General features: G+C 42.3%; 1 protein-coding gene and 1 long non-coding RNA gene across 9 annotated transcripts in view; one reads left to right on the plus strand and one right to left on the minus strand.

Annotated features, from left to right (window-relative positions):
• Positions 1-23,194, plus strand: part of jcada (junctional cadherin 5 associated a) — a 322,416-nt gene that overhangs the window by 100,861 nt on the left and 198,361 nt on the right. Inside the window, exon 1 of one of the 8 annotated variants that reach the window (XM_073054755.1) lies at positions 12,114-12,185. The exons of the other annotated variants lie outside the window; for them this stretch is intronic. The gene's annotated coding sequence lies outside the window, so the exon portion shown is untranslated. Of the gene's footprint in view, positions 1-12,113; positions 12,186-23,194 lie in introns of those variants that run through there. 8 annotated transcript variants of the gene reach the window in all.
• Positions 1-23,194, minus strand: part of LOC140732310 (uncharacterized) — a 78,107-nt gene that overhangs the window by 39,363 nt on the left and 15,550 nt on the right. The window lies entirely within an intron of this gene.

Below are 23,194 nucleotides of genomic sequence, written 5' to 3' on the forward strand. Positions count from 1 at the left end.
GGTAGGAGGTGGGAAACTGAGCATAGATCAAGTTCAAGTTCAGTTTATTGTCATTCAACCATACACATGTATACTGCCAAACGAAACAAGTTTCACAACACTGTACATGTATATAACTCACACACGTAACACAGAAAGTAATATTACCACAAATATTAACAAATAATAAGGTGTATTTATGACACAAGTTAATAAAGCAAACAGTATACCGTGACTGGTGCTTCATACACGTGATGAGACCTGGAAAGTGGCAGGGAGTTCAGAGGTCTTACAGCCTGGGGGAAGGAGTTGTTTCCCTTCCTAATAGTTCTGGTCCTAATGCTGATGATGGTGGTGGGGGGGGGGGGGGGGGGGGACACTGTTGGCCAGATGAGAGGGATCATTGACAATGCTAAGGGCCCTTCTTGTACCACACTCCTGATAAATATCTCTGACGGATGGAAGAGAGACCCCGATTATCCTCTCAGCAGTCCTCACAATCCTTTGTAGGGACTTGCAGTCAGATGCCTTGCAATTCCCATACCAGATGTTGATGCAGCTGGTCAGGACACTCTCAGTGGTGCTCCTGTACAAATGGTGAGAATGGAAGCTTGTTAGAACCTCTTAACTGAGGTTCTACACAGCTTTACATGAGTTAACCCTGGCTAGGGTCTTCCTCACATCAGCTGCAGCCAGACAGAGTGCCTGCTCCTCGGGAGGAATGAAAGCCTTCTGCACCAGCACATCGTTCCGTTTATCAACCTCAGCACAAAAGACATTCATTTTATAATTTACGCACAAAACAATTACCTCAATTTTCATTTCACCATGATAGATCTTTGCTCATTTCATGATCAGCAGCACCTGGGAACCTTCCCAGCACCTTGGGGAATTTTCCATTTGTGATGTCATGTCAGCACTAAAGAAAAAACAGATTTTGGAGGTTTTCAGATTTTGGAATTTCAGATAAGGGGTATTCAACCTGTAGTTGGTGTTCTTAACATCCAATGGAGTCTTGCAATCACAAGAAGTGTGTAAAGGATGAACAATTACACAATTAGCTGGAGCCAGAGTGGCTGCTGCAACCACCATCTTGAAGAAGATTCAAAAGTAGAAGAGATGGAAGTGAAAGGCAGAAAGTTACTGGGAGAATTTGAAAGGCAGAGGAATAGGCAACTGCAGCCAAGTGAATCGGTTGAGGAATATAGATTTGCAGGAGAATACTTAAGAAGGGGGCTCCAAAGGTATTCATAGCTGAAGGGTGGTAGTGGGGACGAGCTCCCATTGCTAAACAAATGCTCTTCATGGCGTGCGTCTCAAACAGCCTCTGACAACCAAGTCCAACTCCTGGCCTTCACGTGTGGCATAGTTCTTATGCCCGGCGGAGCTGTTCTCACTGACAGGAGAAGAGGCAAAGGCGGGCCACTGGCGCCTTAAAACCAGTTGCTCTGGGCAGATGAGGCTCGTTAACCATGGATGGTAGCTCATCTAGGAGAGGGAAACCACTGATTTCAAACCTCTGCTGCCTTGTGGCTATACCCGCTCACGGGAAAGACTTTGGGAGTAAACCCCAAGGAAAAATCCAGAGTCAGAGTCCCGAATGCGGCTGACTGCTGTACCCAGCACCGGCACGGCAGTTCCTGCGATGCTGCTGGCACCAAACTGTATCGACTTTCATTGTTCCTTTGGACCTGTCATCAGCATGGAGAGGGGGATCCCACTGCATGGGCAACAGACGGATCTTCTTATCAATTCTGCCCTGGCTTGCGCCCTGGAGAAGCCACTCCCAGTGACTACCAGGGGCACAGTACCCATGGTCGACCACAACCGACAGAGGCCACACACTTAAGAAGGGCCAAAAACAGTCATTAGATATCCTTGATAAGTAAAGTTAATTAAGAAGAAACATTATACAAGTGTATTAAGAGCAAAAGGGTAGGTTGGGGAAAGATTGGATTATCGATATAAAGGGGTATTGCTTCAATGGATAAGGACAAAACGGGTATTTTGGGGAACAAAGGGTAATTATTCTATGTGTAGAGCTCGGGGGTGTTGGCTAAGTAGTATATATTCACCCAGGGGAAGGATGTGAAGATGGTGAGGAATACATTCAATATCTGAACCATGTAACCCTTAAGAAGATGGAGGGAGTAAACACATAGAGGTAAATATATCCCCAGGGCCAGGTGTGATCAATAACAGAGAGCAATGGGGAATAAGAGAAGAGATTGCTGGGCCTTGTATGAGATTTTGACATCTTCATTTGCCAAAAGTGATCTAGCCAAAGTCCGGAGGAAAGCCAATAATGTTCCTTTATTTCAAACAGGAAATGAGGGAGGGGGGCAAATCACATAACTATTGGCAAAAATGCCTTGCATCAGTGGTAAGGAAAGTATTGGAAAAAATTCTATCGGATAGGATTTAGGTTCATTTGGAAAGATAGGGACTAATTATGGGAAGCCAGCATAGCGTTATGGGGGATAGGGGGGCAATACCTACTTCAATAATTTGACTAAGTTTTTTAAGGAGTTAATTAAGGAGATTGATGAAGGCAGTGTAGTAGATGTTAAAGCTATACTGACTTCCCCTAATCACTCCCTGTCTATGTGGACTTCAGGAAGGTATTTGATATACTTCCATATGCTAGGCTAAGTCAAGTCAAGTCAACTTTTATTGTCATTTTGACCATAACTGCTGGTACAGTGCATAGTAAAAATGAGACAACGTTTTTCAGGACCATGGTGTTACATGACACAGTACAAAAACTAGACTGAACTACGTAATAAAAAACAACACAGAGAAGGCTACACTAGACTACAAACCTACACTGGACTGCATAAAGTGCACAAAAACTTTACAATACACTTTACAAGTGCATTACAATAAATAATAAACAGGACAGTAGGGCAAGGTGTCAGTCCAGGCTTCGGGTACTGAGGAGTCTGATAGCTTGGGGGAAGAAACTGTTACATAGTCTGGTCGTGAGAGCCCAAATGCTTTGGAGCCTTTTCCCAGATGGCAGGAGGGAGAAGAGATTGTATGAGGGGTGCGTGGGGTCCTTCATAATGCTGCTTCCTTTCTGGATGCAGCGTGTAGTGTAAATGTCCATGATGGCGGGAAGAGAGACTCTGATGTTCTTCTCAGCTGACCTCACTATCCGCTGCAGGGTCTTGCGATCCGAGATGGTGCAATTTCCGAACCAGGCAGTGATGCAGCTGCTCAGGATGTTCTCAATACAACCCCTGTAGAATGTGATGAGGATGGGGGATGGGAGATGGACTTTCCTCAGCCTTCGCAGAAAGTAGAGACACTGCTGGGCTTTCTTTGCCATGGAGCTGGTGTTGAGCGACCAGGTGAGATTCTCCACCAGGTGAACACCAAGAAATTTGGTGCTGATTACGATCCCTACTGAGGAGCCGTCGATGTTCAGCGGGGAGTGGTCGCTCTGTGCCCTCCTGAAGTCAACAACCATCTCCTTTGTTTTGTAAGGTGGAGGGTACTGGCAGAAGGATGATTTTCTGATCGGAAATCTTTCACTAGTGGTGTACCCAGGACTGAAATTGGGATCTTTGCAGTCTGTGAAATGTAAAATTGACTTGGATGCTTATTTAAGTCACAAACTTTAATCATCTGGTGATCTCATAAGCTTATTTTAATTTAGAAAGAGTATGCAACAGTCAGACCTGTCCTAGGATGTAGTTCCTTTCTTATCATTAATTCGTAGAATGTACAATCTCCCGAGTTTTCAAAGGAGTTAAGTTCTGAAAGCTCTCTTGTTATGTAAAATTTAGTGCAGCAGAAGATAAAATAAACCTTTGACTATGCAGGGGAATATAATTTGGTGTTGATTATAAGAAATAAAATGACAGAAGTTAGTAAATCAATTCCCAATAAAATTGTAGTAAATTTTAGGCAAACCAAGCATGTTCTGACAGGCTGAAACTTGCACATCTTTCACCTAATCACCACTGCTGCCAGAGGTTTTTATATTTATTTTATATTGCTAAGTCAAAGGCTACTTCCCATTATCTTCATCAATAAGACAGCTAAATGTTTCTGTTTTTAGAACACAGAACTTAGGACAGTACAGGACAATATAGGGCCTTTGGCCAATGATATTATGCAGACCTTTTAACCTACGCCAAGATCAAATTAACTCTTCACTCCCACATCGTCCTCCATTTTTATTTCACCTATGTGCCATATTTTCTCAGATCTACGTTTGAAACACAATCTCCACATGTGTCCTCATCTCTTCATTGTAATAGATAAAACTTCTGTTAAGAAACAAATTAAATAAAGTAAAACCCTTCCCTTTAGTAAACTTTTATTTAGTGAATGCTTGCCATCCGGTGGGGACTTGTCACGCCTTCCATCAAATGCAGCTTAGGTTGTTGGGCTCGTATTAGAATATAGAACATAGAACATCAAACGATAGAGCAAAGGAACAGGCCTCTCAGCCCACAATATCTGCACCAAACACAATGCCAAAAGAAACTAAGAGTCTTCTGCTTGAACCTGAAACCTATCCCTCCATTCCTTGCATATTCACGTGTCTATCAAAACCTCTTAAACACCACAGTCATATCTGCCTCAACCATCATTTCTGGCACCAATCCCACTCTTTAACAAAAGTTGCTCAACACACCTCCTTTAAGCTTTTCCTCTGTCACCTTAAATGCATGTGTTCCAGTACCTGACCTTTCTACCCTGGGGAAAAGATTCTGACTGTCTCCCCTTTCCATGCCTCTCATTGTTATATAAACCTCTATCAGAACCAGTTAATAGTATACCTAGATAGATAGATAGATAGATAGATAGATACTTTATTCATCCCCATGGGGAAATTCAACTTTTTTCCAATGTCCCATACACTTGTTGTAGCAAAACTACCGTAGATTTCGCACTACAGAGCGCACCTGATTAAAAGCCGCTGGCTCTAATTTTAGAAATAAAATCAATTTTGTACTTGTACAAGCCGCACCGGATTTTAGGCCGCACTGGATTTTAGGCCACACCGGATTTTCGGCCGCAGGTGTCCCACATTGTAATATGAGATATTTACACAGAAAGATATTACACGTGAGGATTTTTTAACTTTTAATTAAATCCATATGGTAACATAAACAAATACATATTGCAAATGCCTTTTTTCGAACCGTGCCTGTAACGCGGCTACTTTTAAATATACGTTGCATATACTTTTTTACTGAACAACATTCCAATATCTCCTAACGACTGGTAAAAAATATATATACTGCAGCCTACCAGGAAAAGTTATTGATAGCCTTTAACTTAAAAGCAGCGTTTTGGCTCCGCCGCTCGCCCCCCGCCTTCCCGTTTATCGCAAACCGGCATTTTCCCACAAGACGCGGCGAAACCGGGTGTGACGTCATAGCATCCCGGGATGTAGTACAGAAAACAAATATAGTTAAAACACTTCTAACTTTAACTAACAAATGAATTACTAAGCAAAAATATTATAAACTAAATAACTGCCATAAAGGCAGCACAATGCTTTTCTTCGAGTGTTTTCCATGTTGATGAGGGTGAGTACAAATGACTGATTTACAATAATTTAATTGTGAAAATGCGCTTGATTTATCGTACAATTTCATTGGACTGTGAACTACTCATCAATTTTATTGGTCTACTGTTACGAGGCAAAATGTTTTTGGCGGCATGAAAAAAAATCATGCATTAGCCGCACCGTAGTAAAGGCCGCAGTGTTCAAAGCTGTTCAAAATGTGGGAAAAAAGTAGCGGCTTATAATCCGACATCTACGGTAATTACATACAATACTTAACTCAGTAAAAAATATAATATGCATCTAAATCACTATCTCAAAAAGCATTAATAATAGCTTTTAAAAAGTTCTTAAGTCCTGGCGGTAGAATTGTAAAGCCTAATGGCATTGGGGAGTATTGACCTCTTCATCCTGTCTGAGGAGCATTGCATCAATCCAATATTAACCAGGATATATGCAGTGAGAAAAGGTTTCAAGGGCACAACATTCTCTAATTGCACTCAAAAGGATTTTTTAGACCATATACACACAAAAATTGAAGGACATTAGTTTTTTTTGGGACTAAAGCTAATCCGGTGGAAGAAGTGCAGATTTAGCATCATTAAGGTAGTAACTTCCCCAACTTGAAAAACTATTTTAAAATGTTAGACTTCCATGGGGAAATTATGCAGGCAGTGGGAAAATGATCCCTCTTGTGTTTCTTGATCTCATTACTGGAGCTTCAATCGCACATGACCTGCCACTCTGATCTGGCCAACATCTTCACTAACCAGGTCCTACACCTGCCTTTATTGGGATCTCCCTCCTCCTTACACATTTTAATGGTTATGGGGTTATTACTTATGTTTGGTGGGGGGGTAGGCCAAGGTTGGTGGGGATGTGTGGGCTAGGGTCAGTAGAGGGTGTGTGGTAATCCCACTATGCATTAAAGAGATAAAAGGTACTAGACATGAGAGACTAAATGGCTTACTTTGTTTTTTCTTCCCGGGCTCATTCAGAATCAAAACAATAACCTATGTTTTGTGGCAGAAGGTGTGGTATGCTTCCTAATAAATAGCTGTGGGTAAAGATGGAGGTGGGAAATTATAGACAGCAGCAAGATGTAGATTAACTATCCTGAGGTCAGATGGATAGAACATCGATAGATGGAGTTTAATTCAGGGAAATGCGACGGTATGCAAATGGAAATATTCACTGAGGCAAGGGAAGGAGCAATAAATGAAATCATACTGAGAAGTACAGCTTACAGAGTGACATTGGAGTGCATGTCCACAAACCTTCAAGGATAACAGGATGGGTCAATGAGGCAGTTAAATGAAGATCATGAGCAAGCTTTCATTTAAAATAAGCAAGGGCATGGCATATAAGAACAGGAAGATTATAAACATTTCACTATAAAAATTTAACCACTGAACTTTCTTTTTCTTCAGGCCACAGATTAAGTGCAATTATGTAGTAATTAACTTACACCAAAAAATAAGCAGGGAACAGCATAAACTAATATACATTTGCCTTTCTGACATCACTAAGACATTTCACTCTGTCAGTCAGGAGGGAATGCGGAAAATCATCCTAAAATAGTAGATTTTCATCCTCATTTTCAGTCTGGCACATAATGATAAGCAGGCCATGGGAGTAACCAACAATATATTCAATCTCAGTGCAGACTGATGGAATCACAACATTGTACAGTGCAGAAATGGGCCCTGCAGCAAAATTCATCCATACTGACCATTCTACCTATATATGCTATTATCATTTGCCAACGTTAGAGACATTTCCCTCGACAGCTTTCCTATCTAAGTACTTGTCCAAGTGCCCTTTAAACACTGCAGTTGTACCTGCTTCCATCACTTCCTCTGGTAGTTCGTTCCAATTAACTACCACCCACTGTGTGAAAAACTTACCCCATAAATTTATTTACATTTCACCTTAACCCTATGACCTTCAGTTTTAGATTCACCACCAGGAAAGAAAAGACTCACAGTATCTATCCTATCTATAGCCCTCAAAATGTTTCAACCTCTGTAAAGTCATCCCTCAGCCTCCAACATTTCACTGTGAAGAAATGCAGCCTATCCAATCTCTCCTTATCAGTAGGGACACAAGACTGTGCAGATGCTGAAAGAAAGAGCTATTGGAGGAACTCAGCAAGTCAGGAAAAATCTGGAGTCAGCATTTTGGGTCGAGACCCTTTACCTGGGAGGTGTATGTAAGACTGCCTGACCACTGAATTCCTCCAATAGTTTGTTATTTTTCTCTCCTTATAAGTAAAGCCTTCCATTCCAGGCAACATCCCAGTGAACCTCTTCTGTACAGCGAATCAACACTGTACAACTGCAACATGAAGTCCCAACTCTTATACTCAATGCCTCAGTCTATGAAGGCAAGCATGACAAATGCCTCTTCACTACCTTATCCACTTGTGTTACCATTATCAGGGAGCTGTGAACTTGCATCCAAGCTCCCTCTGTAATTAACTACTGCCAAGGACTTTACCATTTACTCTTTATATCCTGTTAGTATTTTAAGTTCCAAGATGCATTACCTCACATTTGTCTGGATTAAGTTTCCATCAGCCAGTGCTTTGACCAACTTTCCAACTGATCTATGTTCCTCTCTATAGTTTCGGAGCCTCTTTTTATATTTACTACTCCAACAATGTTTGTGGTTTCAGCAAGCTTACTGATCAGTTCACGTACATTCTCATCCAAGCTATTTATATATATATGAAAAGTCCGAGCATCAAACTCTGCAGTACACCATTGGCTATAGACTTCCAGTAAGGAAAGCAAACTTCCACCACCACCCTCTGCCACCTATCACCAAGCCAATTTTGGATCCAGTTTGCCAACACCTAGGACCCCAACTTTGTGAACCAGCCTGCCATAAGGGTCTTTGTCAAAAGTGTTATGAGAGTCCATATTTACCATATCTACCACAGTGCCTTCATTAATTTTCTTAATTAACTCCTCCAAAAACTCAGTCACATTTGCGAGACAGGATTGATATCAAGCCTCAGCACTTTTTTCTGCGTTTATTACCACAATGCTGAAAGTCTGATTGCAGAAATAAGCTAATCTACAGGACAAATGGCATACTATGCAACTGCATTTTGCCTCCACTCCAAAACTAAGGTCACCCCAACTTGATCTGTAGAATGCAGATGGCACTTGTACATGCACCCATTTGGAGGTTGGACTCCAAGTCATCATCAATAAGAGAATGGGTACTACATAAAACGCGTTGAGTCTTCAATTAATCTGCCTCCACCAAACAACCTTCCACTTGACAAAATATGGACTGTTTTTTGGTTTCTCCAGAGTGACCTTTCAATAACTCGATTGAGGAAATGGATATATGAAGATCATGGTCATGTGATCCCTACTTATGAAGGGTCTCAGAGCACCGGAAGGATATAATCAATTCTCCTTCTGTGAAATCTTCCAAAACCTCTAACAAGATAAGCAACCTACATCAGCAACCGCTCCCAGGCCATCATTCCCAACACTGAAGTCCCAATTGCTCTCACCACTGGGCAGGCTACTCCACCACCATATCTAACATCAGCATCCTGAAACAGAATGTCCATTCTGAGCCCTGAGAGCTCACGGCACAACATTGCCAAATGGACTGAAACATTCTCAAAGTCTCCTTGAAACATCTCCAATGCTTCCTGAGAATCACTGTCTTACCAATAGCTCAAAATGATGAAGGAGCATTTGGAATGGCAGAAAGAACTTTGGGTCTATTCATCAGGAGAACAAAGAAACCCAGCATAAATAGTGGAACTATCACTTCATTATATAGCCACCCATCCCACTGACTACCTTCAGCCCATCTGTGGCAGGGTCTGTGGATTTCATATTGGTCTCACAAGTCACACCAGAACCCACCAAGTAGGATTGGGCTAAACATTCTTAAACCTGAGGGTTTCCCAGAAGAGGAAACAAAGAAAATACTGGCCATCAGTCAGAGTTGTCAACCATCAATCTCCAAGCATAAATTTAAATCCCACCATGGCAGCTGAGGAATTCAAGTAACAAAATAATTCTGCAATCCTAGCCTCAGTAATGGCAAACATAACATTGTGGGATTTTAGGAAAATCCCTTCAGATTCACGACTATCCTTGCCTGGTCTATACATATGAGATTCCAGATCTACCAGAGAGTTTGGTTCTAAACATTTTCTACAATTCAGCAGTAATTAACCTCTAACTTATTCTAATATCAATCTAATCCTTTCCTCCCACATAGACCCCTACTTTTCTTTCATCTATATGCATCTTAAATGTCCCTAATATACTGTACTTTCCTCTACCACACACCTGGCAGTGTAGAGGCAGATACAATCCCCACCACTCTTTGCGTAAAATATCTCTGACATCCCCATTATACCTTCCTTCAATCATCTTAAAATGATGACCCTTGTATTAGCCATATGCCCCTGAGAAAAGTCCCTGGATGTTCACTCTATCTATGCTCCTTATCACTGTGTATATTTTTAGCAAATCACCTCTCATCCTCCACTCCAGTGAGAAAAGTCCAAGCTTGTTCAATCTATCCTTATAAAACATTCATTCTAATCCAGACAGCATCCTGTTAAATCTCCACTGCATCCTCGCTAAAGCTTTCACGTCCTTCCTTTAACGAGGAGATACTCTAAGTGTGGTCTAGCCAGAGTTGCAACATTATCCGTGGCTCTTAAACTTATTCCCTTGACTAACGAAGGCCAACACATCATCTACCTTCTCAACCACCCTATCAACTTGCTCTGCATCTTGAGGGGATCTATGGTACCCAAGATTCCTCCATTTCTCAGTCTGCTAAGAACCCTGTATTCTGTCTTCAAGTTCGACTTTCCAAAGCGTATCACTGTAGACTTTACCAGATTGAACTCTATCTGCCACTTCACAACCAGTTCTGCATCCTATCGATGTGCTATCGTAACCTATGACAACCAGTACTCGAAAAATGTAGCTATGAGTAAGATAGGATAGGTCATGGTTATTTTCTTTGTAAATGAGGAGGTTGGGAGGAGCTTTTATTGATAGAATTTTCTAGAGTTATGAGGTCCTGATAATTGGTACTTGGTTTCTTATCATCATATGTACAGAGATATGATGAAAAGCTGTCTTTTGCATGCATCCAGGCAGATAGTTCCAAGCATAAATACATCAAAGTTGCACAAAAGGAAAAGCAGTAAGAGAATGCAAAATATAGTGTTACAGTAACGTAGCAAGTGCAGTGCAGGGGCATGAGGAGATGAAAAGTTCATCTTGCCCAATGGGACAAGGTAGGAGAGAGAAAGACTGGTGTGGGAGGGGGTCCTTGGATATACAGGAGGACTTACTTCCCTGAGTGAGAGCAAAAGCCAGGAGGCATACAGTACTATGCAAAAGTCTTGGGCACATATATATAGTTAGGGTGCCCAAGGATTTTGCACTGTACTGTGTTTCTCAACATGGAACGGACAGCAAGTTTGTAAATCTAGCATAACAAAGGATAAAGGAAGAGAAGATCTGCAGATGCTGGAAATCCAAGCAGCACACACAAAATGCTGGAGGAACTCAGCAGGAAAAAAAGTACAGTTGATGTTTTGGGCCGAGACCCTTCAGCAGGACTCCAGTCCTGACAAAGCATCTCAGTAATAAAGGATGCTGGGAATGGCAAGGGTGGAGACCCGCAGGAGGGGTGGGGGACAGGTGACACAGAAAGAATGCTGGGGTGGGGATAGCATGGGTGCAGACACACCCAGCCCTGAGACACCAGGCAAGGTCATTTGATTTCAAACATTTGGTTTATTGATCATTACAGAATGTCTCACTGGTGCTTCCCCTCTCCCTTACCCTTTTTCCAACCATGATTCCCCTCTCCCTGCTCCCTTCCCACTCTCAGTCCACAATAGAGACCCGTATCAAAATCAGGTTTATCATCACTCACATATGTCACAGAATTATTTTTTTTTTGCAGCAGTTCAGTGCAATACATAAAATTACTCCAGGACCGTGCAAAAGTATTAGGCACACTAACTATATACGTGCTTAAGACTTTTACACAGCACTGCAGATTTTAATATCTGGTCAAGGGATTAGAGGCTAGATTTGGAAATCTTTTCACCTAAATGATCAACGCAATATGCAAGTCACCGTCTGTAAAGAGCAGAAAATCTTCACCACATTTGAAACACGCTTGTCGAAATGATGGCCAAGTTATGATTTCAGGGCCATGGGCCTAGTGCAGAAAGGTGGTGTATCAGTGGATGGCTTTTCTTCAACTCACCATAATCCTTACAGACTGAAGGGTTTAATTCTGTCTTCGACAATTCTACGATATCACAGTAATCTGCACGGGAACTGCAATACAATGGAAAACTCAATTTTAACTCCAGGCCATGCTTAAATGAGCAACGTAAATCAGCAACTCACCCACTTCAACAGGGTTAACCATATTTTATAAAATCATATTGAGCAAGAGAGTCATTGAGTCATTCAATTGGCCAGAAACTCTCCTATTTTGGGTGGGAAGCAGGGAGAACTACATGGCTGGGAGGGACTCTGCCATCAGCAGTGAAGAAGCAGGATCATCTGTGACTGGGTTTCAGCAACAACATGTCAGGGGAAGTTTAAAACTCTGATGTCCTGCCCAGAGGATTACTTCTGCTAATTGCTTCCAATTAGTGAGTAATTTCAACTTGTGATTTATTTCCTGTTATTTATTCAAATTAAACAGACCAAATAATATTGATAGCTACTTTAAACTCAAATGTTGTCAGGAGTTTTGTCTTAAACTTGGAATAACTTCAAGTATATGCCCCGCAGTCCAGTAACTGTCATCTGCTCTCTGCTCCCCTAAAAGGATGAACATAAGGAAAATGGCACTTTTAAAGGTTGGGGGGGGGGGGGGGGGGTGCGAATGCCTGGTCTGTACTTTCAGTCCAGTAAGCCTCCAAATAATAGGCCTAAATAGTGATTTAGTCAATCTGTGCTGATGTATTGCAACTGAGCTAAGTGGAAATTGTGATCTTACTGTGTTCATGCCAAGTTTCATCACTGTTAGCACTGGTAATGTATACACAATGCATGTAATGGCTCAACAATAGCATGCATAGAACAAACCTCGCAGCAAAATCAGGAAAAATGATCCAGTTTGATTCAGGCCATAGTGTAGCTCAAATAACTCAACAGTAAATTATTAAACTTAATGCAGAAAACATCCCTCTACATTTCATGGAAAGAACACTGAGTAGTAATGGAAAAGTTAAGAAAGTCAGCCAAAGGTTGCCAAAACTGTGTTTTTATTAAAGAACCTTGGAGTTTTGGAACACAAGAGAAAGTGTGGACTCATTCAGCAGGTCCGGCAGCATCTGTGGAAATGTTTCAGGGCAGTGACCCTTTGTCATAACTAGGGGTGAGAGAAAATAGAGAAGGTGGGGGTGAAATGGATAGGACAAAAGAGAGGCCACGGTTGCCATGGGGATGTGTTGCAGAGGTGATTGGATTAATGGGAATAAGAACACAAACAAAGGACCCTGAAAAAAAGTTGTTAAAAGCAGGGTTGTGGGATATGGCCAATAGGTGAGACTGTGCTAACAGAGAAAGAAAATCTGATGCAACATCACAAACGGACACTTGTATAATGGACAGTTCTGATAAAGAGAGAATAAAGTTGTTGAATTTTATATCAAATACAGAAAGCTATAAAGTGCTCGGATAGAAAATAAGGTGTTGTTCTTCAAACTTACATTAGGCCTCATTACTACTTTGTTAGAGGCTACAAACATATGGGTCAGTGTGGGTGTTAAAAGGATTAAAGTGGCAGACAACAGTGAGTCACCCCAGTGGATTGATGCAGATGTTCTGCAGAACCAATCTGCAGTTCATTTCACCAGAGTAAAGACGGCCACGTTTTTTTAACACTGAATCCAGTACATTAGACTAGAAGAAATGCAAGTGAATCACTCCTTCACCTGAAAGGACTATTTGGGTCCCCAAATAAGAGTAGAGGTTTAAACAAAAGGTGTGCCTCTTCTGTACTTGCAAAGGAAAGTGGTGTTAAAAGGGGAGTGGGTAAGGAAGATCACACAGTGGATCATTTAGGATTGGTCCCAACCAAATGCTGAATGGGAGAAGAGGGGAAGATATGTCTGATGCAGACATCTTCCCAGAAGGTGGTGGAAATTGTGAAGGACAACTTTTGAACGTGGAGACTGGTAAGTATCTGGGGAGCTCTATCCAGGGGAGGACGGAATGAGAGCAAAAGTGCAGGGAAAATATGAGACATGATCAAAGATTGTTTAGATGTCTGTAGGCATCCTGAAGAGCCAATATAGAGTGGGTGCAGGGGGTGCTTTGTTAATGATCTCAGAGAATGAGCCCAGGGAATTCTTGTTTAATGATAGATAGATAGATAGATAGATAGATAGATAGATAGATAGATAGATAGATACTTTATTCATCCCCATGGGGAAATTCAACATTTTTTCCAATGTCCCATACACTTGTTGTAGCAAAAACTCATTACATACAATACTTAACTCAGTAATAATATGATATGCATCTAAATCACTAACTCAAAAAGCATTAATAATAGCTTTAAAAAAAAAGTTCTTAAGTCCTGGCAGTTGAATTGTAAAGCCTAATGGCATTGGGGAGTATTGACCTCTTCATCCTGTCTGAGGAGCATTGCATCGACAGTAACCTGTCGCTGAAACTGCTTCTCTGTCTCTGGATGGTGCTATGTAGAGGATGTTCAGGGTTTTCCATAATTGACCGTAGCCTACTCAGCGCCCTTCGCTCAGCTACCGATGTTAAACTCTCCAGTACTTTGCCCACGACAGAGCCCGCCTTCCTTATCAGCTTATTAAGACGTGAGGCGTCCTTCTTCTTAATGCTTCCTCCCCAACACGCCACCACAAAGAAGAGGGCGCTCTCAACAACTGACCTATAGAACATCTTCAGCATCTCACTGCAGACATTGAATGACGCCAACCTTCTAAGGAAGTACAGTCGACTCTGTGCCTTCCTGCACAAGGCATCTGTGTTGGCAGTCCAGTCTAGCTTCTCGTCCAACTGTACTCCCAGATACTTGTAGGTCTTAACCTGCTCCACACATTCTCCATTAATGATCACTGGCTCCATATGAGGCCTAGATCTCCTAAAGTCCACCACCATCTCCTTGGTCTTGGTGACATTGAGACGCAGGTAGTTTGAGTTGCACCATATCACAAAGTCCTGTATCAGTTTCCTATACTCCTCCTCCTGTCCATTCCTGACACACCCCACTATGGCCGTGTCATCAGCGAACTTCTGCACATGGCAGGACTCCGAGTTATATTGGAAGTCAGATGTGTACAGGGTGAACAGGACCGGAGAGAGTACGGTTCCCTGTGGCGCTCCTGTGCTGCTGACCACTGTGTCAGACCTACAGTCTCCCAACCGCACATACTGAGGTCTATCTGTCAAGTAGTCCACTATCCAATCCACCATGTGAGAGTCTACTCCCATCTCCGTTAGTTTGTGCTTTAAGATCTTGGGCTGGATGGTGTTAAAGGCACTAGGGAAGTCAAGGAATGTAATCCTCACAGCACAACTGACCCCATCTAGGTGAGAGAGTGATTTGTGCAGCAAATACGTGATAGCATCCTCCACTCCCACCTTCTCCTTATACGCAAACTGAAGCGGATCCCGGGCGTGCCTGGTTTGTGGCCTCAGATTCTGTATTATCAGCCGCTCCATGGTCTTCATCACGTGCGACGTCAAGGCAACAGGTCTGAAGTCATTCAACTCCTTTGGTTGTGGTTTCTTCGGTACCGGGACAATACAAGATGTTTTCCACTGTCTGGGTACTCTTCTCTGATCTAGACTCATGTTGAAGATGCGCTGTAGTGGTTCTCCCAGTTCAGTCGCACAGGCCCTCAGTAATCGTGGGGAAACTCCATCCGGTCCAGCCGCCTTGCTGGTACAGATCTTCCTCAGTTGACCTTCCACCTGTGCAGCCGTAAACCTGGGCGTGGGCCAGGTCTCCTGTGAGTGGATATTTTCCTGTGAGGGAAGTAAGCCTGGTGTGGAGTTCTGCAGTGAGGGTGAGATTGTGCTGTCGAACCTATTGAAGAAGTTGTTCAGCTGGTTCGCTTTCTCCACATCTCCACTTATGTTTGCCCCCCGCTTTGCACCACATCCGGTGATGATCTTCATCCCATCCCACACCTCCTTCATGCTTTTTTCCTGCAGCTTTTGTTCTAACTTTCTCCTATACTGCTCCTTTGCCCCCCTTATCTGTACTCTGAGTTCCTTCTGAACTCTTTTAAGCTCCAACCGATCACCATCTTTAAAGGCCCTCTTCTTCTGGTTTAGGAGGCCTTTGATGTGACTAGTGATCCAGGGCTTATTATTGGGATAGCAGCGAACAGTTCTAACAGGAACAACCGCATCCACACAAAAATTAATATAATGCCAATAATGCTTGGTTAAAGGGCTTAGTCTTGTCCACTACAGAGTAGCCCTGCGTGACTAAAGTTGCTCAGCCCAAGGAAACCAAGGTTTCACATTATTATGAATTTGTCGTGGTGTGTTGGCACAACATGCAACAAAAACACAACATTCAACAATTACAAATAGAGAATTATATAAAATTCAAGTTAGAAGTACGGATATGGAATAAATCTGCATAAATACATATAGTGCCTATAAAAAGTATTCACCCCCTTTGGAAGTTTTCATGTTTTATTGTTTTACATTGAATCACAGTGGATTTATTTGGCTTTTTTGACACTGATCAACAGGAAAGACTCTTCCATGTCATGGTGAAAGCAAATTTCTACAAATTAGTCTAAATTTATTACAATTATTAAACACAAAATAATTGATAGCGTAAGTATTCACCCTCTTCAAGTCGATGCTTAGTAGATGCACATTTGGCAGCAATTACAAACTTGAGTCTGTGTGGATCGGTTTCTGTCAGCTTTGCACATGTGGACACTGCCATTTTCCCCATTCATATTTGCAAAAACTGCTCAAGCTGTGTCAGATTGCACGAGGATTATGAGTGAACAGCCCTTTTCAAGTCCAGCCACAAAATCTCAATTTGATTGCAGTCTGGACTCTGACTTGGTCACTCCAGGACAATAACATTTATTCTTTTGGAGCCATTACTGTGTAACTTTTGGCTGTATGCTTAGGGTTATTGTCTTGCTGGAAAACAAATTTTTTCCCAAGTCGCAATTCTCTTGCAGAGTGCATCAGGTTTTTCTCCATGATTTGCCTGTATTTTGCTGCATTAATTTTATCCTTCACCTTCACAAACCTTCCAGGGCCTACTGTAGTGAAGCATCTCCACAGCATGATGCAGCCACCACCATGCTTCATGGTAGGGATGGTGTATTTTTGATGTTGTGCGGTGTTTGGCTTACACCAAACATAATGTTTAGTCTGGTGGCCAAAAAAGCTCAATTTTGGTTTCATCAGACCATAGAACCTTCTTCCAGCTGACTTCAGAATCTCTCACATGCCTTTTGGAAAACTCTAGCCGAGATTTCATTGGAGTTTTGTTTCAATTGTGGTTTTCTCTTTGCCACTCTCCCATAAATCTGTGACTGGTGAAGTACCCAGGCAATAGCTGTTATATGCGCAGTCTCTCCCATCTCAACCACTGAAGCATGTAACTCCGCCAGAGTTGTCATAGGCCTCCCTCACTAGTCACTTGCACAATCACTTAGTTTTTGAGGACAGCCTGCTGTAGGTAGATTTACAGCTGTGCCATATTCTTTCCATTTCTTGATGATTGACTTAACTGTACACCAAGGGATATTCAGCGACTTGGAAATTTTCTTGATTCCCACTCCTGATTTGTGCTTTTCAATAATCTTTTCGCATAGTTGTTTGAAGTGTTCTTTTGTCTTCATGGTGCAATTTTTACCAGGATACTGACTCAGCAGCAGTTGGAGCTTCCAGATACAGGTGTATTTTTTACTCAGTCAATTGAAACACACTTTGACTGCACACAGGTCTCCAAAAACAGATTTCCATTTAACTAATCGTGTGACTTCTAAAACCAGTTGGCTGCACTTGTGATGATTTGGTGTGTCATATTAAAAGGGGTGAATACTTATGCAATCAATTATTTTGTTTTATATTTGTAATTAATTTAGATTACATTGTAGAGATCTGCTTTCACTTTGACACAAAATAGTCATTTTCTGTTGATCAATGTTAAAAAAGCCAAGTTAAATCCCGTGATTCAATGTTGTAAAACAATAAAACATGAAAACTGCTGGGGGATGAATACTTTTTATGGGCACTGTAAATACCAGCATGGATTTATAACAGAGGCAGCATTATAGAAAGTAGTTTAGTGTTTACAGTGCAGTGAAGTGACTGAGGTAGTAAAGGGAGGTGTGTGTGTGTGTGTGTGTGGGGGGGGGGAGCTTGCTGGAATGATTGATCAGATTAACTGTCGGGGGAAGAAACTTGTAATGATGGCATGAAGTTTTTGTTTTAATAGCTTGACACTATTATTTAATGAATTCAATGAATTCATTAAATATTGCCCATTACGCCACATGTCTTCCATCTCTGGTGGTGTTCAGGGCTTCCTTCATCATGTCAGTAGCTTCCTCTTAGTTTTCACTTTTGTCAGCCATGCAGGTCCCAGGTGGAGGCGGGATTACTGCTGCACTCAGATGTAGAAGGAATCTTCATTGCTGTTTCTGCAACAATTTTGTTTTACCAGTCAGGGTTGACAACCCTGAACTGAACAGCCAAACCTGAAGGACCAGTGGACCACCTTTATTCTGGCCACTACCCTTTGACCTGTTTGACACGGGCGACCCTACCATGAGCCAAAGCATAAAACCCTGACGCCAGCCAACGTAGCTATCTGGATCACTGAGGCGTGAAAGCCTTCGAACCCTACAACAAAGTTGTGGTCCTCTTGGAGGGGTATTATCTAATATCTTGGCTATTGACAGTACTTTTTAGTAGCTTGTGTATAGACAGTAAGGACACAAAATCCATGGTCAACCCTGGCCAACAGAGGCCCACACCTTTACAGTGCTTTCCAGAAAGGAGTTTTTTGGAAAAGGCACTTTTGCTGGGTGGGTAGTAGATTTTGAGCAAAGACCCAAGGGATGGGCAGAAAAGTATAAACAACCCACTTCTGCCTGTCCACTGCCAATAATTCTCAAAAAAAAGACAATCCCAGCCTTTTCACACAATTGCATTCACAGTCACCCTCCTTACACCCTGCAAAATTATCAAACTTGATGTGCTTTGCCATTGCTAGGACTTCATATTAATTTGATTATGAATTTTCTTTAAAGTACGATCACAGTACTTTATTCTCCCACTTCACCAAGTTCCCCCACTTGAATGAATTCCAGCATCTGCACTCTGTTGAAATACACACAGTGTCAGGGCCTTGGTTAACAAGGGGTAGTTACATTGGAGGCAGCTTGGAGAAGGATCACTGCTCGCTGGATAAGGAGTTTGATCTGGGAGGAATATTTGGGCGTACTGGTGATATGTTCATTGGAGTTTAGAACAATGAGATGTTCCTGATGAAGGGCCTCAGCGTGAAACGTGGACTATTTACTCTTTTCCGTAGAAGCTGCCTGACCTGTTGAGTTCCTCCAGCATTTTGTGTGTGCGTTGCTTGGATTTCCAGCTCTGTAGATTTTCTCCTTTTTGTGAGAGGTCATTTATTGAAGGATCTCAAGAAGATAGGTATTAGAAGAATATTTACCTGTGGGGGAATCTAGAACTAGGGCAGAGTTTCAGACAATAGGTTGTATGTGCCCTTAATACAGTGCTAAAGGGAAGTTTCTTCTCTCATTGGTTTATCAATATTTGGAACTTTCTTCGTTGGAGAGTTGTGAGTTATATAGGGCTGAGAGAGACTTTTAGTCCATAGTCAAGGGTTATGTTCAATAAGCATGAAAGAGGAGATTAGACCAAGATTAGATCTTACTTAAACCATAGAACACTACAGCACAGTACAGGCCCTTCAGCCCTCCATGTTGTGCTGACCCATATAATCCTTTAAAAAAGTACTAAACCCACACTACATCCTAACCCTCCATTTTTCTTTCATCCATGTGCCTGTCCAAGAGGCTCTTAAATACCCCTAATGTTTTAGCCTCCACCACCATCCCTGGCAAGTCATACCAGGCACTCACAACCCTCTGTGTAAAAAACTTACCCCTGATGTCTCCCCTAAACTTTCCTCCCTTAATTTTGTACATATGCCCTCTGGTGTTTGCTATTGGTGCCCTGGGAAACAGGTACTGACTATCCACCCTATCTTTGCCTCCCATAATCTTGTAGACCTCTATCAAGTCCCCTCTCATTCTTCTACGCTCCAAAGAGAAAAGTCCCAGCTCTGCTAACCTTGCTTCATATGATTTGTTCTCCAATCCAGGCAACATCCTGGTAAATCTCCTCGGCACCCTCTCCATAGCTTCCACATCCTTCCTATAATGAGATGACCAGAATTGAACACAATACTCTTAAGTGCGGTCTCACCAGAGATTTGTAGAGTTGCAACATGACCTCTCTACTCTTGAACTCAATCCCCCTGTTAATGAAGCCTAGCATCCCATAGGCCTTCTTAACCACCCTATCAACCTGTGCAGTGACCTTGAGGGATGTATGGATTTGAACCCCAAGGTCCCTTTGTTCATCCATAATGGCAGAGCTAACTCAAGATGCCACTTGCCATCTCCTGTTCTTATCCCTCTTTTTATTCTTACTTGCATACTTACTTACTGCCCATTACACTGCTGGTGTTCAGGGCATCAGACCCCTCTCAGTCTGGCCTCTATTCTTTGACCTGTTTGATTGGATGACCCTATTAAGAGTCAAAGCACAAAGCCCTGACTCCAGCCAACATAGCTCTCTGGATCATTGAGGCACACAAGACTCCAAACCTTATGCCAAGGTTGTGGTCTTCTTGGATGCTTATTTGCATAGAAAGAAGGTAATTCAAGTGCCAGTGGGACTTGATTACATATTTAAGTAACTAGGAACCAGACTTCATCGGATAATTTATTTAAAATTTTCTTCTTCACCCTCATTTGTAAACACACAGTACACCACTTACATTTTCCCAAAGTCTTCCATGCTGTGAATCATTTTATCCAGTAACCCAAACAGATCAGCTGACCTCACCTCCAAGCACTTGTTGAGAGGATTCTATCAATAATGTTTTCTTTTACAAATTCCTTTTCATTGTTTCTGCCCAAATGTCAGTCACAAGCCTCCCTCACAAAGGAGCTGACTCAATTAACAGTCTCTGTACTGGTACTTCGCACCAGTTGCTCCTTGACTGGAATTTGAATGTATTAAATAACAAAGCCTCAGGCCTCAGCTGTATGCTGCACCCTCTGGAACGGCATCATGTTCCGTACTTTACACTGAGGTTACAATGTGCTTCGATCATTTGTATCATCTGGCACAGGAGGAGGGAGCTGACTGCTAAGTGACGCTTGCAGGAGAAGAAACACTGAGCTGTTAAATTTAGAGTGCAAACTGATTTGCTCTGTATTCTCCACACACCAGAAGAACTCAGCCAGTGGAGCCAGAGAGAGTTAAAACACAGAGGAGAGAATGCAGGTTGGCCTGGAAAAACATGTTCCTTGCTCCACTCCTCCAACGTTTAATACTAGCTATCTCCCTCCTACCTTTCAATCCATATGAAGGGCGTGCCTGACACACTGAGTTCCACATTGCTCCAGACTCGAGCATCTGCAGTCTCTTGTGTCTCCTCGGGTATGCTAAAGACAGTGGCTGACCTCAGTCTCAGAATCACGATGTGCGTATTTCACTTGGGTAAAACGGTTAATCGGTTATTCATTGTCACAGTTCCGAGACACAGTGAAAATCTTTGTCTTGGATGCCATCCGTACAGATTATTTCACTCCAACACTATGCTGTGGTAGTATATAAGGGAAAACAATAGCAGAATGCACGATAAAGTATTATAGTTCCAGAGAAAGAGCAGTTCAGACAGACAAGAAGGTGCAAGGCCATAATGTGGTAGAATATGAGGACAAGAGTGCATTCTGTCATACCAAGGAATTGTTCAGTACTCTTACAGCTGGGGGATAGTAACTGTCCTTGAGACTGGTGCTACATGCTTACAGGCTTTTGTACCTTTTGCCCAAGGGGAGAAGAGAGAACGTTTGGGTGGTCAGCTGCTTTACTGAGGTAGGAAGAACTGTAGGCAGAGTTCATGGGAGGAGGGGTGGTGGAGGCAGGCTGCTTTCTGTGAGCACACTTTCTGCATTTTTTTTTGCTGTCTCAGGCAGAGCAGTTGCTATACCAAGCCGCAATGCATCTGGATAGGATGCTGTCTATGGTGAGTCAATAAAAACTGTTGAGGTTCAAAGGGGACATCCCAGATTTCATTGGTGAACTTTCTTGGCTGCAACATCTAGATGGTGGGACCAAGGGAGGATATTGGTGATGCTCACTCTTAGGAATTTGAAGGACAATGATTTCTCTAATATTGAAATAGCCAAATATTTTCCATTTTTATGACTTTAATGCTGTCTTTGGTCCTTTACCTGTACTTCAGCAAAATACTGAGGCACAGAAAGTTTGCATAGAGCCCACTTATGTTGAAAGGCCCAGGCAGTCTTTTGCTGTGTTCCATTCTCTGTGTCTATAATTACTTCATTCCATTTTTAGGACCAATGCAACTCAGGATCTTTTGTCTTCTCTCATTAAAAACAAACTAAATCTTGCAGACAATCTACCAATTACAATGAAGTCAGATATCTTTCTCAGGCCATGCAATGATAGCACTGCACAATTCCATGGCAGATAGCATGGAATGGTGGATTTGTACAGCGCAGAAATAGCTTCTTTAGCCCATCATGTCCATGTCAACCTTTCTGCTCTTCTATACTCACCTCATTTGCTTGCATTAGGTCTATATCCTTCTATGGCTGTCCTATTTAAGTGTCTGTCTAAATATATCTTAAATGAAATATTTTCTGATTCCAACACAGCTCCTGGCAGTACAATTCAGATACCAACCATACTACGTATAAAATAAAAAGATCCCCACCAATCCCTTTTAAAACTCCTCCTTCTCAGCTTACACCTATGCCTTCTTCTAACTTTTTTTATATACACACACATACGTATGTATGTATGCATAGGAGATGATAAGAAAAAGGAGCAGAAGTAGGCCATTTGGCCCATCATGGCTGTCTATTTCCCTCTCAGCCCCAAACTCCTCCCTTCTCCGTATCCCTTCGTGCCCGGACTAATCATCAATCTATAAACCTTTGCCTTAAATAAATCCAGTGACCTGCCCTCCACAGCCACCTGTTTATTTATGTGTGTGAATATAAATAGACACACACACACACACACACACACACACACACACACACACACACACACACACACACACACACACACACACACACACACACACACACACACACACACACACACACACACACACACACACACACTTACTTTGAAGCCCCACACCAGGAAGCATCTAGCATCTGGGCTCCACGGCGTGGGGGTCTGGGATTCAGGTCCCAGTGATCAGTGATGGCAGCCCCAGGAGGGATGTTAGGCTGGACCCCTCACGCTTACACTACATCTGCCCATAAAGGAGAGTGAGATGAACACAAAGCGCCATGCTGGCTTGGACATCGCCCAGATTAACAAG

This window comes from Hemitrygon akajei, chromosome 8, assembly GCF_048418815.1.
Source record: "Hemitrygon akajei chromosome 8, sHemAka1.3, whole genome shotgun sequence".
Taxonomy (NCBI): Eukaryota; Metazoa; Chordata; class Chondrichthyes; order Myliobatiformes; family Dasyatidae; genus Hemitrygon; species Hemitrygon akajei.